This window comes from Notamacropus eugenii, chromosome 2 (genome assembly GCF_028372415.1).
Source record: "Notamacropus eugenii isolate mMacEug1 chromosome 2, mMacEug1.pri_v2, whole genome shotgun sequence".
Classification (NCBI taxonomy): domain Eukaryota; kingdom Metazoa; phylum Chordata; class Mammalia; order Diprotodontia; family Macropodidae; genus Notamacropus; species Notamacropus eugenii.
In genome coordinates, this window is record NC_092873.1 from 334,274,003 (window position 1) to 334,287,701 (window position 13,699).

A 13,699-nucleotide genomic window follows, 5' to 3' on the forward strand; every position below is an offset into this window, starting at 1 on the left:
GTAGAAAAGGGATAAAAGTACTATTGTTTTTATGCCTTTTATCAATACTTACTGAAATGAGGAATTAAGAAGTAGGAATCTGAATAAGATTTATTAACTAGGCTGGACAAAGATGGTTCTCATTGTAGTAGTAATTACTGATCTTTACATAGTTGAATATAATAATAATAATAATAATAGTAGCAGTAGTAGTATTGATAATAATTAGGATTTATATAGCAATTTAAAGTTTGCAAAGCACTTTACAAATATTTCCCCATTTGATCCTTATAGCAGCCTTGGGAGATAGGTAGTATTATCATTACTATTTCCATTTTACAGAAGAAGAAACTAAAAGAGGCAGAAGTGAAGTGACTTGGTCAAAATATTAAATGTTTGAGACTGGATTTGAGCTCAAATACTTCTGATTCCAGGTCCAACAATCTATTCAGGGTGCCACTTAGCTGTCTAGTTAGACTGAATTGAGTTGAACTGAAATTGAATAATATCCTTTGTGGTAGACTGCACATTTTTGATATTTTTCTTACATGCAAAACATAGTGTAAAGAGATCTAGACTTGGAATCAAAAGATCTGGAAAGGGTCATGTAGTAATGATGATTTCTTCAGCAAATTACTATTGCTGAGCCTTAGTTTCCTCTGCTGTAAAATAAGGATAACAATACTGGAATGAGCTACTTCACATGGTGGTTACAAATTTCAAGTGAGGTGACATGTGAAAGTGCTTTGTAACCACAAATCACAATCTAAACGTAAGTTATTATTTGCCTCAGCTTGGAGAGCACTATTTTGTTCTAAAAGCCAATATTAGAAGCAATTTGGCATAGTGGATAGTGCTATTATAACACTGAGCAGTGTGAAATGAATGAGTGCTACAAGAAAAACGATATAGGCATTTACTAAAAAACAGGCAAAAAATGAGGTCACTTTCTTTTGGAACAGGGATTTTGTTTAAGTGTGTGTGTATATATGTGTGTGTGTGTGAGCATGTGTGCATATGTTGTAAAATGGTTTGCTTGATACTATGCTGAAACTTGGGCATGATCTTCTCAGAATAATGTTTTAAAACGCTGAAAGAAATCAATTATATTGAATAAAGATGAAGTTTTGGCTTTCAATTTCAGAGATACCCTCCCCTCCTCTCACCAAAAATCTATGATAAAAGCTCAGGTTAAGAACTGCTGATGATCAAGTGAGTGATCAAGGAAAGCATGATTAAAGATGATCTGTAGGTTTTGGTGGGAGCAAAGGATTATAAGGCATTGTGAGGGAAGGGAATAGCACGACCAAAAGCAAGGAGAAGTTTAGTGCCAAATGGTTAGTGAAAAAACAATTAACAAGCTTGGTTGGATCTAAGTAATGAAGTAGTCTGAGATAAAGATGGAAAGGTCATGTGGAGTCAGTTGGTAGAGGTTCAGGAGGCTAGACTTCAATATAAACCTTAAAAAGATTTTGAGCAAAGGTGAGTTCTTAAATGTGACAGAACTCAGGAAGACTAAATAGTATAACTGCAGTGGCATCATTCATTACTTTTGTTATCAATGAATAAAGTCTACATTCATATTTTGTTTGTATCCTACGAGTACGGAAAAATGCTTACTGGAAATTAAAAAAAAAAGGCTCCCATGTGTCCAGTTATAGAATGAAACTGATGAATCCCATGTTCAGGAATAGGTACAACCTTTAAAAAGAAAGGAAAAGAACCTCTTTCCCCCACCCACTTTTCATGGAAAAGTTCTTAGGCATAAAAATAAAGCAAGGGAATAGGAATATAGAAAATATAATCTCTAAACAGAATTGTTTATAAATAGAATGTTTTACAAGTTTCCATGAAGCACCAGCTGTTCTTTAACCCTCTCATTGCTGGCAATTTCCAGGCTGCTAGCTGCCTGAAGGCTTAGGAAAAACTCCTAAGCATTGTCTGTCTGGGTGGATTTTCACCTACTCCCATTTAAATATTAAGAAAATCAAACAAATGAACTCATAGGCACAAAGCCACATGATAGCTACACGATGCAGGTAAAGTATGGGTGCTTTGATTCACTTCTTGATGCCAAAAAATGAGAGCAGGACCTAAGATTTTAGGAGTTCTTGATTCCTGTAGTTAAAAAAAGTGACTGTGACATGAGAAAACATTAAGTGGGATACTTCAAAGTAAAGATTCTTCCAGCAGACACACTACCAAGTCATTAAAATCAGAATTTTTTTTTTTTTTTTTGGAAAATAACATGAGCAAGAATTTTCTAGTTCTGGCCAATAGTGTGTTCTTTCCTCTGTTTATGAATTTGTTCTTATTTAGATATGGGCAACAGCCATATTATTATTTACATCCTAACTCTGATCCATCTAGACTACTTGTTTCCTACCAAATGCATAGCACACACCTTAGAGAAATACTTTTTTGGCCTGGGAGTGTAGGCGTCTCTAAGTTAATGGAGGTTTCTTTGGCCAGAGTTCAGACTAGAGTTTGGGCAGTTTGTCAGGTCACAGCTATAAAATGCCCAGACATTTATTGGTTATGTGACCCTAGGCAAGTCATTTAACTTTGTTTGCCTCAGTATCCTCTTCTATAAAATCAACTGGAAATGGAAATGGCAAACCACTTCAATATCTTTGCCAAGAAAACTCCAAATGAAGTCATAAAGAATAGGGCATGACTGAAATGACTAAACAACAAAAACAGCCCTGTTTTGCCAAGGAAAATATAGCAGAATGTTTGAGGATCTTTTTTTTTGTTTGTTTAAATAACCTTATTCCAAGGAAGCATGGCATGGTGGTTAGCAGTAAAAAAAAATATTAGTTCCTCTGGCATTTAATGCTCTTTACAACTAGCATGCTTCCTAGCTCTCAAGACTTCTTTCACATTACTCCACTGCACACAATCCTACATTTGACTATGCTGACCTGTCTGATCTTCATACATAATATTCTATCTCTGGTCACAGTGCCTTTACTCTGGCTGTGCCTCATGCCTGGAATGCTCTTCTTTCTTACTTTTGACTCTTTTTAGGTGGTCAAGGAATAGCTTCTGCAGGAGATCTTTCCTGGTCTCCTCACTGAAAATAATCTCCACTCTAAAGTTACCCTCTATTTATTCTGCATATGTCTTGTATATACCTATTTATGTTTGTAATTGAGGTTTAATGCATGGTAATGCCACCTAAGATGGCATCACCCATACAGAAGGGAAGAGTAACATATAATGCAAGACACTGTGCTGTGTAATTTTTTTTAAACAGGTATCTCTTTTATTCTCACAATAATCCTGCAAGGTACCTGCTATTATTATCCCTATTTTATGGGTAAGTAAACTGAGGCAAACAGAGGTTAAATGACTGGCCCAGGGTGACATAATAAGCGCCTCAGGAAAGATCTGAGTTCTATCCCTTGGGCCAACAGCCACCAGCATCCCCAGACACTAGGGAGACAGAAGTATAAGAAATTGCTTGGGCATCAAGCACTGGATTCCCATATGGTTAAAAGTAGCTTTTTTCTCACTGATTATACACCCAGAAATGTCTGCATTTTATAATGCCCTCATTTAGCAATTGAAGACTTCTGCTACATTTTCTTCTAAGGATGAAGTTTACTCCTTTATTTATACCATGGGTCAAGTGGGGAAGGTCTGAGGGTGGTTGTTGCTTCCTTTGTACTTAAATCTGGTGGGACTAATGCTATGTGGGAAGAGAGGTAAGTTGTGAACTCTCGACACTTCCTCACCTCCAATCAAGGTGCTATAGGGAGAGTTGTGCCCTTCAAATATTGAAGAAAATATTTTTACTTCACATTTTGTACATGTTTTTGCTTTGTCTTGAAGTTAATCTAAAGTTAGGTCATTAAATGGGACTGTAGTCCAAGTCATTGCGCCTCTTAAGATGAAGGGAATATAGTTAGTGGGGACTTGTATTGAGAGCAGAAACAAAACAAAACTTTTCCAATTCCTTCAGTGTTGGGATGATCATAAGGGGGTAGGGTAACAAATCACAAGTCTGACTGTGAGAGGACAGGACTAGACCCCCTGTTACATGTACATGTTTTCTCCCCTATTAGAATGTTGTTTTTCTTTTTATTTCCAAGGAATAGGATAGTATCTGGCAAAATGTAAATACTTAATAAAGATCTGATGATTGATTTGATAGTGCATTTGATTTGGAGTTAACAACCCTTGGGCTTGAAAGCAAACTCAGACACTACCTGCATGACCTTAGGAAGGTCTCCAAGTCCCAGGTTGCTCAACCATTAAATAGGGATACTAATAAATACCTCACAGGATTATTGAATTGTTATGATAAAATGAGAAATTGCTTATGTAAAAATTTGTCATTCTCATAATGATAAATAACTATCAGTTATTATTCTGAACCATAAAGAATATTTTCATGATTTCATAAAAGGTAAAATATGTCGTAACTGGGAGCCTCAGGATCTATGTTCCAGTTCCAGATCTGATAATAATTAAATTCAGTACATTATTTCAACTTTCTGGACACCACTTTTCTTATCCATAAAATTATGGGGTTAGATTAGGAGGTTATCTCCCAAGTCACTTTCAGATCTGAAGTTAATTTGAGTGAGAGATAATTACTATACTTTGTAGATCAAGTCTGTGTATTGAGAGTAAATAAAATTCAGTTGAACTCAACAAGCCTTTGTAGTGCTTTAAGCCAGAAGTATAAATGCAACAAGTGGTAGGTATCTCACTGACATGAAGAGATTCTACCCTTGGATTTGAGTGGCCCATAATGGAACCTCTTGGCTTGCTAAGTAAGGATGATACCATAGATATCACAGAGGGAGTGATTTTAGGCATAGAAGATTAAGTAAAATTCTGCCATGCCAGGAGTTGAAATGGGAGCTAAAGATACTGAAAGCAGGTGAGTGTGAATTGACAGCCCCAAAAGCTCAGGCCAATATCTAGCACAGTTCTAAAGCCATTACTTTTGCTGTCAGGTTTGCTTATGGTTAATGTTATTAAACAAGAAGGGCTGCAGAGTGAGAAAGGAGATAGAATGAAGGTTGGATCAAGTACTCGAATGTGCTAAATGGCTAGAATTCGTGGAGATGCTTCTGCTGCTGGTAATCTCTATTTGGTCACCAATGAGCAGTGTGAGTAGAATAAACTAAGGCTTGCTATTTTTTTCCTTTTATTTTCTAGAGAGCTTAAAAAAGGTGTGATGTATCCTAATTTTCTTCTTTTTTTTCCTTCTGCCAAGAAGGAATGTGTTTGTTGTGTTTGTCCTTTGTTCTTGAAGAGCACTGTAACAACAGAGAGATGATGACATGACTTGCAGGTGACTTTGATTTGAGTAAGGGAGGAGAGCTGTGCAAGGTCGCCAGCCTCACTTTCTCCTTCAGAGCCATCTGGGTTCAGTGGTCAGATAGTCATAAGGACGACTGGAGATGGCAAAGGATGCAGTGGGAGACCCTGCCCCTTTTAGGCTAAGGTCTTTCAAGTGATTACTTTGAGTGAGATAAAGCCCATTCAGTGAACTGACTCTTTAAGTAGTTCCTCAAGGGATGGTGTATTGCCAAGGCAATATTGATAGCACAAACAGTGACTATGAATATGCTGGAATAGTTCTGAATTGCAAAATACAACAGACTTTCCATATTGATGAAGAAGAAAATCATTATTCATATACCAGAAAGCCAAATCCCAATACCAGAAAGCTAAATCCATAATAGTAACCAAGAAATCAACACACATTAGCACTACAGGTGTCAACACCATTCCCAAGTCTTCCCACACCCCTACTCTCTCAAACTTTATCCCATCTCTGCTCCACCCTTCCTGTTCCACCCATTCAGCAAGATCCTCCCACTACATGTGACTTAAACTTCCTTGTGATTTAAAAAGGTCACATGGCCCTATTAATGGGTGGGAAAGATCTTTGAATTAAGCAGAAAAATATATTAACCATAGAGATGGCCCCTTTAAAAAAAATCAAATTGGGAGGGAAACACATTCAAGGTTCCTGGCTAAAAGAGAAACAGTTATTGTTTAGTATTTATATTCACCCTGTACTAGCATCTTAGGGACCTTTTGTCCAACCTATGAGCTCAAGAGTGAATTGGACTTAAGGCTTGGTCTTTGAGAAAGAAATCTAGCCAGTAAACCCAAAGGAAAAAGGCAGCTTTTTGTCATGGAAATGCACCTTTCCTCCCAGGGGAGAGAAGGGGAGGAGTAGAGAAGAGAGGAGAGGGAAGGCTACAAAGTGTTTTCTGCTTTTTTCGATAAATCTGTTCTGAAATTCTTGTTTTAGTCATACTTTAAAGCTACTTTAAATAAAAATGTAAATGCTTTAGAAATGTTTGTGATTATTTGTAAATAGAGGGGGTTACAGAAGAGTGAAATTGTGGCTGATCTAGGTGTACGAGCAGAAGCGGAAAACTGGTAGAACTAATTAGTGATTGTGGGGGGGCTGAGACAATATGAAAGAAAATTATTTTGATATATTATCATAAACTTCAAAAGAAGAGTAAAGTAACAGATAGATCTGGGATTTATATTTCTCTAGAATAAAAGGGCCACTTCTTGTCGAATGAGGTGGTATGAATACTGTTAGGTAACTCTGAATTTGCCTGCACACCCATGAATGTGCAATAAAATTCTACAAAAGATATGGCAATGAGAGTGATGACTAGAGAGTAGACCTCGTCTGGTTGAAGGAAAAAAAAAGTGAAGTTGAAGTTGAAGGAAAAAAAAAAGCTGGAAATTTCTGATGTGTCTACATTCCAGTGGTGGGGGCCAGATGAGGAAGTGAGTATTTTCTCTTCAACTTTCACAGATGTGTGACTAGGCAAAAATAAAAAAAAAAGTGAAACAATCCCTGCACTCAAGAAATGACATTCTACTGAACAGAAACAGAAGCAACTTGTACACAGTTAAGTAAATGCAAACTGTGTACAAAGTAGAGTATTTGTTGGTGGTGGGATGGGAACCAGAGAAGGGGTATGTGGAAAAAAAACCATGAACAACTGGGAAATTTAACAAAGGTCTTCTTTAGAAGGTGTCAGCTGAGCTAAACATGAAGGTATTTAGGGATTGCAAGAGACAGAGGTAGGGAGAAAAACTCCCGAACCAAAGCATAGAAGTCTTTATCAAAGGAATACTTTTTTAAAAAAAATTTTTATGTTTGTATTTGTGGTTCCTCTTGCCTAATGTTTTAATCTATTACCTGCATAGCAGCTACCATCCCAAGAGACAAGTGTGGAACAATACTTTTTTTGACTACTTCTGTTAGCTCATTGTTGCAGAGTTCATAGTTTGAGATAAGGGACCTATACTTTTAGAGACCCTTGATGCCTTGACAGTGGCATGGGGCATATGTGTCAGAGTATTGTCTACTGAAACAGGAAGAACCAGGTACTCAGTAGATTTTAAAGGGAAACGAACATTTACCTCTCATTTTTCCTTCTTCTTTCTGAAATGGATGGCATGGAACCTCTTTCTCTTTGGGCTTCCTCCCCTCTATACCTTCAGTAGCCATAGTGGTTGCTCCCATGTGGCAATACTTGCTTTTTTATTAGATCATGACCCATAGTTTAAGAATCACTTAACCAAAGATGGTAATTTAGGTGGAAACATGAAAAACTCTTCTATTACATTTCTCTTGCTTAAAAGTGATCCTGAGATGAATGTTATCACCCGTGGGAACAATCTCCCGAGTTCAAGAGGAACCACTGAATGCCTCTATCAAAGCTAACTGGAAGCAGGAAACTTCTGTAACTACATCCTTCTTAGAGAAGATGAGCATGAAGGGATAATAAGATCAGGTCATATCCCAGATTCCAGAATAGATGGAACTTGAAGGAGTTTTTCAGGCAAATCAGAGCTGGCTGAGTTGAAGGTGAAATACCTATTCAACAGTACTGCTAAGTGTTCCTGGTTTTAATAAGTATCTACCTGGGAGAATATAATAAGAAGTATAGGGTACTATTCATGTCAACATACGCTTAAGTCTTTTGTATTTTGAGCATCTCTTTGTGTAGAGGAAATAAAGATTTGTTTTGTAGCTGATCTGCATTAAGCAATTTCTTTCAAGGCTCTGTGTTGGGGGAATAAATAATCAAATATAGCACATAGAGAAACCCTACCCTTTTCTTCACAGGAAAATATCCCCCAGGGTAACTCAGTTTAAGCATAATCCCAGATCTAGAAGTGCCATAGTGGGAAACAATAAGAACCTCAAGCCCTCTATCCTCCTATCCCAGGCACAGTCTCAAATCTGTCATTACACCTGCAACCCACCTTCCTATCTATCTATCTATCTATCTATCTATCTATCTATCTATCTATCTATCTATCTATCTATCTATCTATCTATCTATCCATCTATCTATTCATGTTATCTATCTATCTATTTAAGTGGTGTGAGGTGAAACTTCAGAATTTTCAAAATCTGCGTATCTCTTATTACTATTGTTTTGAAGAATCTTTTCTTTTGATCAATGCTAAGTTCTTCCCCTCAAAAATACAAAATAAAACAACATGCTCATATACTTGGGAGTTTCTTCTTATACTTTTGTACTAATTCCTTATATATCTTGGACATCAGATCTTTATCAGTTAGCTATGAGGTAAAATATACTGTAAGCTACTGCCCATTTTGTATTTGAAAAGTTTGATTCCTGAGAATGGCAATGGGGGGTAGGATGTATGGAAAATATATAAAAGCAAAGAAAAAAAACATAACATCACAGGACACTTGAGAAACACAGACTATTTTGACAAGCATAGAGAGAAATACTCATCAGATAAATGTAGTGAGAACTCATGTTCAAAATCGAGAAATTCCTGAGATAACAATGGTTAAAGTTCACTATGTTCCATCAGATCACTTGTATGTGACTGTTTTTAGACTTGTAAAGGATATAACTGAGAAATTTTGAATCAAATAACTGTTTAGGGAATATGGGAAGACAATTTGAGAAGTTTTGGGTTAGTACTTGACAGGTGAATTTCTTGAGTTTATTTTTTTAAGATAAAAGGGAATTGCTAAATGCCAGGAGGCTCTGTTTTCAGTCACTGGAGACATAAGAAGCCTGAGAAAATATATACGGAGAGAAGAAACTGGAGTAACTGACAGGGAGTAAAAATGAGAGTAAACTGAAAATAGGAGGAGTAATAAAAAGTTGGGGATAGAATACATAGGGAATAATACATTATAGAATACATAGTGAATACCAACTATTTCTAGCTGAGATGGCTAGCACTTCAGTTGCTTTTCTGGGAACCTGCTGATTGGAAGAGAGGTACTGTGCTGATCAGATGTTGAAAGCTGGGTTAGTGAAAAGGGCTCTTCATCCACTGTGCTGTACAAAACTGTTTCTGTATGCTGAGCTGCCTGGGTTTATTGCTCTCTAATGCCATCTACAGCCTGAGAAGGAAAACTAATAAAGGGTTCCTGGTTGTCTTCTATTATTCTCTAAGTTTTGAAAGGAAAAAATAGAAGGGATAACATAAATTTTACATTTGTTTTGCATTGAGTTGTGATTATTGAAAAGAAGCCATGATTTTCTAGGAACTGATTAGAGACTGTAAACTCTTGTTGAGTGAAGAATTCCCTGGGCCTTTGTAGACATAACAGAGAGCCAATTTAAATTGAATTGCAGTTTTCTGCCTGAAGGAAACTACATGTCACTGAACAAGTACGCTGCTGATAGACTTTTTTGTTGTAGCTATCGTTAAAGAGTGTAACACTTTTTTAGCCTTGTTAAGAGTGGCTATGAATTAAAAGAACTTGTCACTGCCTCAGCAACTTGAAAGAAACAAGAGGAATATCTTTAGATAGCAGAGCAATGAAGAACACAAGATCAGGTAGTAGAGAATTTCCATGTCATGCATCATTGCTAAAGGAACACAGATCTGTAGTCTACAAGTTTGAGTGGCATCAGGTATGTGCTTTCCTCAGTTATGTGCCTTCCTGATAGGTTTTTTATAAGTGTATGCCAACACTTCTCCAAAGACATATATGAATGGGAGGGGCAGCTAGGTGGTGCACTAGATAGAGCACAAGTGCAGGAGTCAGGAGGACCTGAGTTCAAATCTCACCTCGGACACTTGACACTCACTAGCTGTTTGACCTTGGGCAAGTCACTTAACCTCAATTGCTTCATCTTGGGTCATCTCCAGTCATCCTGATGAATATCTGGTCACTGGATTCAGATGGCTCTGGAGGAGAAGTGAGGCTGGTGACCTGCTTAGCCCTCCCTCCCTCAAAACAAAGTCAAGTGCAAGTCATGTCATCATTTCTCTGATGGCATGGTCTTCTGAAACAAAGGACTAACACATGTACAATATGCATTGGTGAATGAGTATGAGTCAAGTTTCTAGATGGACTGAAAGACTGTGATTATTCCCAGTTTTGTTTTTGTAATATGGGACTTTAGTGGAGAATGTAGCACTGAAACATTGAGGAAAACATGCTCATACTTTTTATTTTTACTATGTTTTTAATGTGAATATCCTGCTGTAATAGGTGATTATCGCTAATTGGTTAAGTGGGGCTGGGGTGCTAATCATTGGTGGATAACATTGTGTGTAGGAGCCACACTGGAGTCTGAACTTGAGCTGATAGAATTAGAAAAAGACTGCTCAACATACTATTTGCTTTGCTCTGGAAACTTGACACACCAAAACACACATAGTTTGGATGCTAAAAGAATTGGTAGGTTGGTTGTTGTCCTTCGTCTTCAAAGAGGACCAAAATGACACCACTATTATAAAGGGAAATTTCAGTGTGTCTGACTGTGGCTGATCAAACCAATACAAACTCAGAATGCTCTACCACAGGTTGGGCACAGATAGTCTGTATGAATATTTGGGGTGGATATCCCAAATTTGGGCATCCTGCGTTTACTTTGTGCTGTCTCAATTCTGTTTTGCTCAGAGAGCACAGCACCTTTTCTTATGTGGGCACGCCATGCTGAGCAGTCCTGTGCCAGTGTCTCCCATGTTGCACAGTCGAATAAGTCCTTAAGAGAGACCTTGAGAGTATCCTTGTATCGTTTCTTCTGGCCACCATGTGATTGCCTGCCCCATGCAAGTTCTCCATAAAATAAAAGACATCACCCATACCATTTCACTATTTTATGCTGAAAGAGTAGTCATGTAATGGAAGAGATATGGTCTTTTCTACTCTTGAAGGGGGAGGTAGAGAAAAAACAAAACAAAACAAAACAAACAAACAAAAAACCAGTCGTGCCTGTATAATATTAGGTGACAGTGTTGGAGACAGTCCAGAGAAAAAGAAAGATACTGTGGAAACAGCATTAGATAATATATTCTCAGACTGTACCCTTGCAATATATGTATGGGTGGGATAGATACCATACCTATGCTGAATTTTCTGAAATTTATCTCTCTGTTTCTTATCATTTGAACTGTATTGATTGTGTTCAAGTAAAAACTTTAAAATCTTGTACAGTTAAAATTTTCTGCTTTATTTCTTGTGGTTCTCTTTATCCCTTGTTTGCACAATGACTTTTCTCTATTCTTAGCTATGAAAAGTAACTCCCTAATTATCTAAATTGTTTTAAATATATCCTTTTATATTACAGTCATATACCTATTTACTGATTATTATGGAATATAGTGTGAACAGTTTTATTTGAACCTAATTTCCAGAAGGTTACTTTCTGTTTTCTTTTCCCCAGAAGCTTTCATTCAAGCGATGCCTTACCTTAATAGTTGAAGTCCTTGGGTTTACTGTCTGTTGCTATTTTTCTTCTATTGATGTTGTATAAAAATAATCTGTTCCACTGATCAACATTTGTATCTTTTTCAAAGCAAATACTTTGCTTGTTTTTTTTTATATGAATGCTTCAAAAGACTCTGAATTATTCAACTGTCAATTATTCAATATCTTTTTCATGCCACTTTAGGTTATTATTTGGAGTTTCTTTTCTGTTTAGAATGCATGATTCCATTCCCTACATTGTTTCTGGTAAATGCAGAATAGTCTTACATTATTAAAATTCCTTTTATTTTATATTTGAAGGCTATTCTTGAGGTCACTTGCAGAATTTGTTGTTTGTCACTGGACTTGTTAAATATGATGACCATTTATTTTGGAGTTTTAAGGGTATAATTTTTTTTTGTTTCTTTGTTTTTATTTTATTTTATTTTATTTTTAATATTAAATTTATTTATTTAACTTTTAACATTCATTTTCACAAAATTTTGGGTTACATATTTTCTCCCCTTTTATCCCCTCCCCCCGCAAACACCAAGCATTCTAATTACCCCTATGACCAATCTGCTCTCTCTTCTATCAACCCTCTCTGCCCTTTTCTCCATCTTCTCTTTTGTCCTGTAGGGCCAGATAGCTTTCTATACCCCTTTACCTATATTTCTTGTTTCCTAGTGGCAAGAACATTACTCGAGAGTTGATCCTAACACTTTGAGTTCCAACTTCTTTAGATCCCTCCCTCTCCACCCCTTCCCTTTGGAAGGCAAGCAATTCAATATAGGCCAAATCTGTGTAGTTTTGCAAATGATTTCCATACTAGTTGTGTTGTATAGGACTAACTATATTTCCCTCCATCCTATCCTGTCCCCCATTACTTCTATTCTCTTTTGATCCTATCCTTCCCCATGAGTGTCGACCTCAAATTGCACCCTCCTCCCCATGCCCTCCCTTCTATCATCCCCCCCACCCTGCTTGTCCCTTTATCCCCCACTTTCCTGTATTGTAAGATAGGTTTTCATACCAAAATGAGTGTGCATTTTATTCTTTCCTTTAGTGGAATGTGATGAGAGTAAACTTCATGTTTTTCTCTCACCTCCCCTCTTTATCCCTCCACTAATGAGTCTTTTGCTTGCCTCTTTTATGAGAGATAATTTGCCCCATTCCATTTCTCCCTTTCTCCTCCCAATATATTTCTCTCTCACTGCTTGATTTCATTTTTTTTAAGATATGATCCCATCCTCTTCAATTCACTCTGTGCACTCTGTCTCTATGTGTGTGTGCGTGTGTGCATGTGTGTGTGTGTAATCCCACCCAGTACCCAGATACTGAAAAGTTTCAAGAGTTACAAATATTGTCTTTCCATGTAGGAATATAAACAGTTCAACTTTAGTAAGTCTCTTATGACTTCTCTTTGCTGTTCACCTTTTCCTGGTTCTCTTCATTCTTTTGTTTGAAAGTCAAATTTTCTTTTCAGCTCTGGTCTTTTCATCAAGAATGCTTGAAAATCCTCTATTTCATTGAAAGACCAATTTTTCCCCTGAAGTATTATGCTCAGTTTTGCTGGGTAGGTGATTCTTGGTTTTAGGCCTAGTTCCTTTGACTTCTGGAATATCCTATTCCATGCCCTTCAATCCCTTAATGTAGAGGGTGCTAGATCTTGTGTTATCCTGATTGTAATTCCACAATACTTGAATTGTTTCTTTCTAGCTGCTTGCAATATTTTCTCCTTGACCTGGCAGCTCTGGAATTTGGCCACAAAGTTCCTAAGAGTTTCTCTTTTTGGATCTCTTTCATGCGGTGTTCTGTGGATTCCTTGAATACTTATTTTGCCCTCTGGTTCTAGAATCTCAGGGCAGTTTTCCTTGATAATTTCATGAAAGATGATGTCTAGGCTCTTTTTTTGATCATGGCTTTCAGGTAGTCCCATAATTTTTAAATTGTCTCTCCTGGATGTATTTTCCAGGTCAGTTGTTTTTCCAGTGAGATATTTCACATTATCTTCCATTT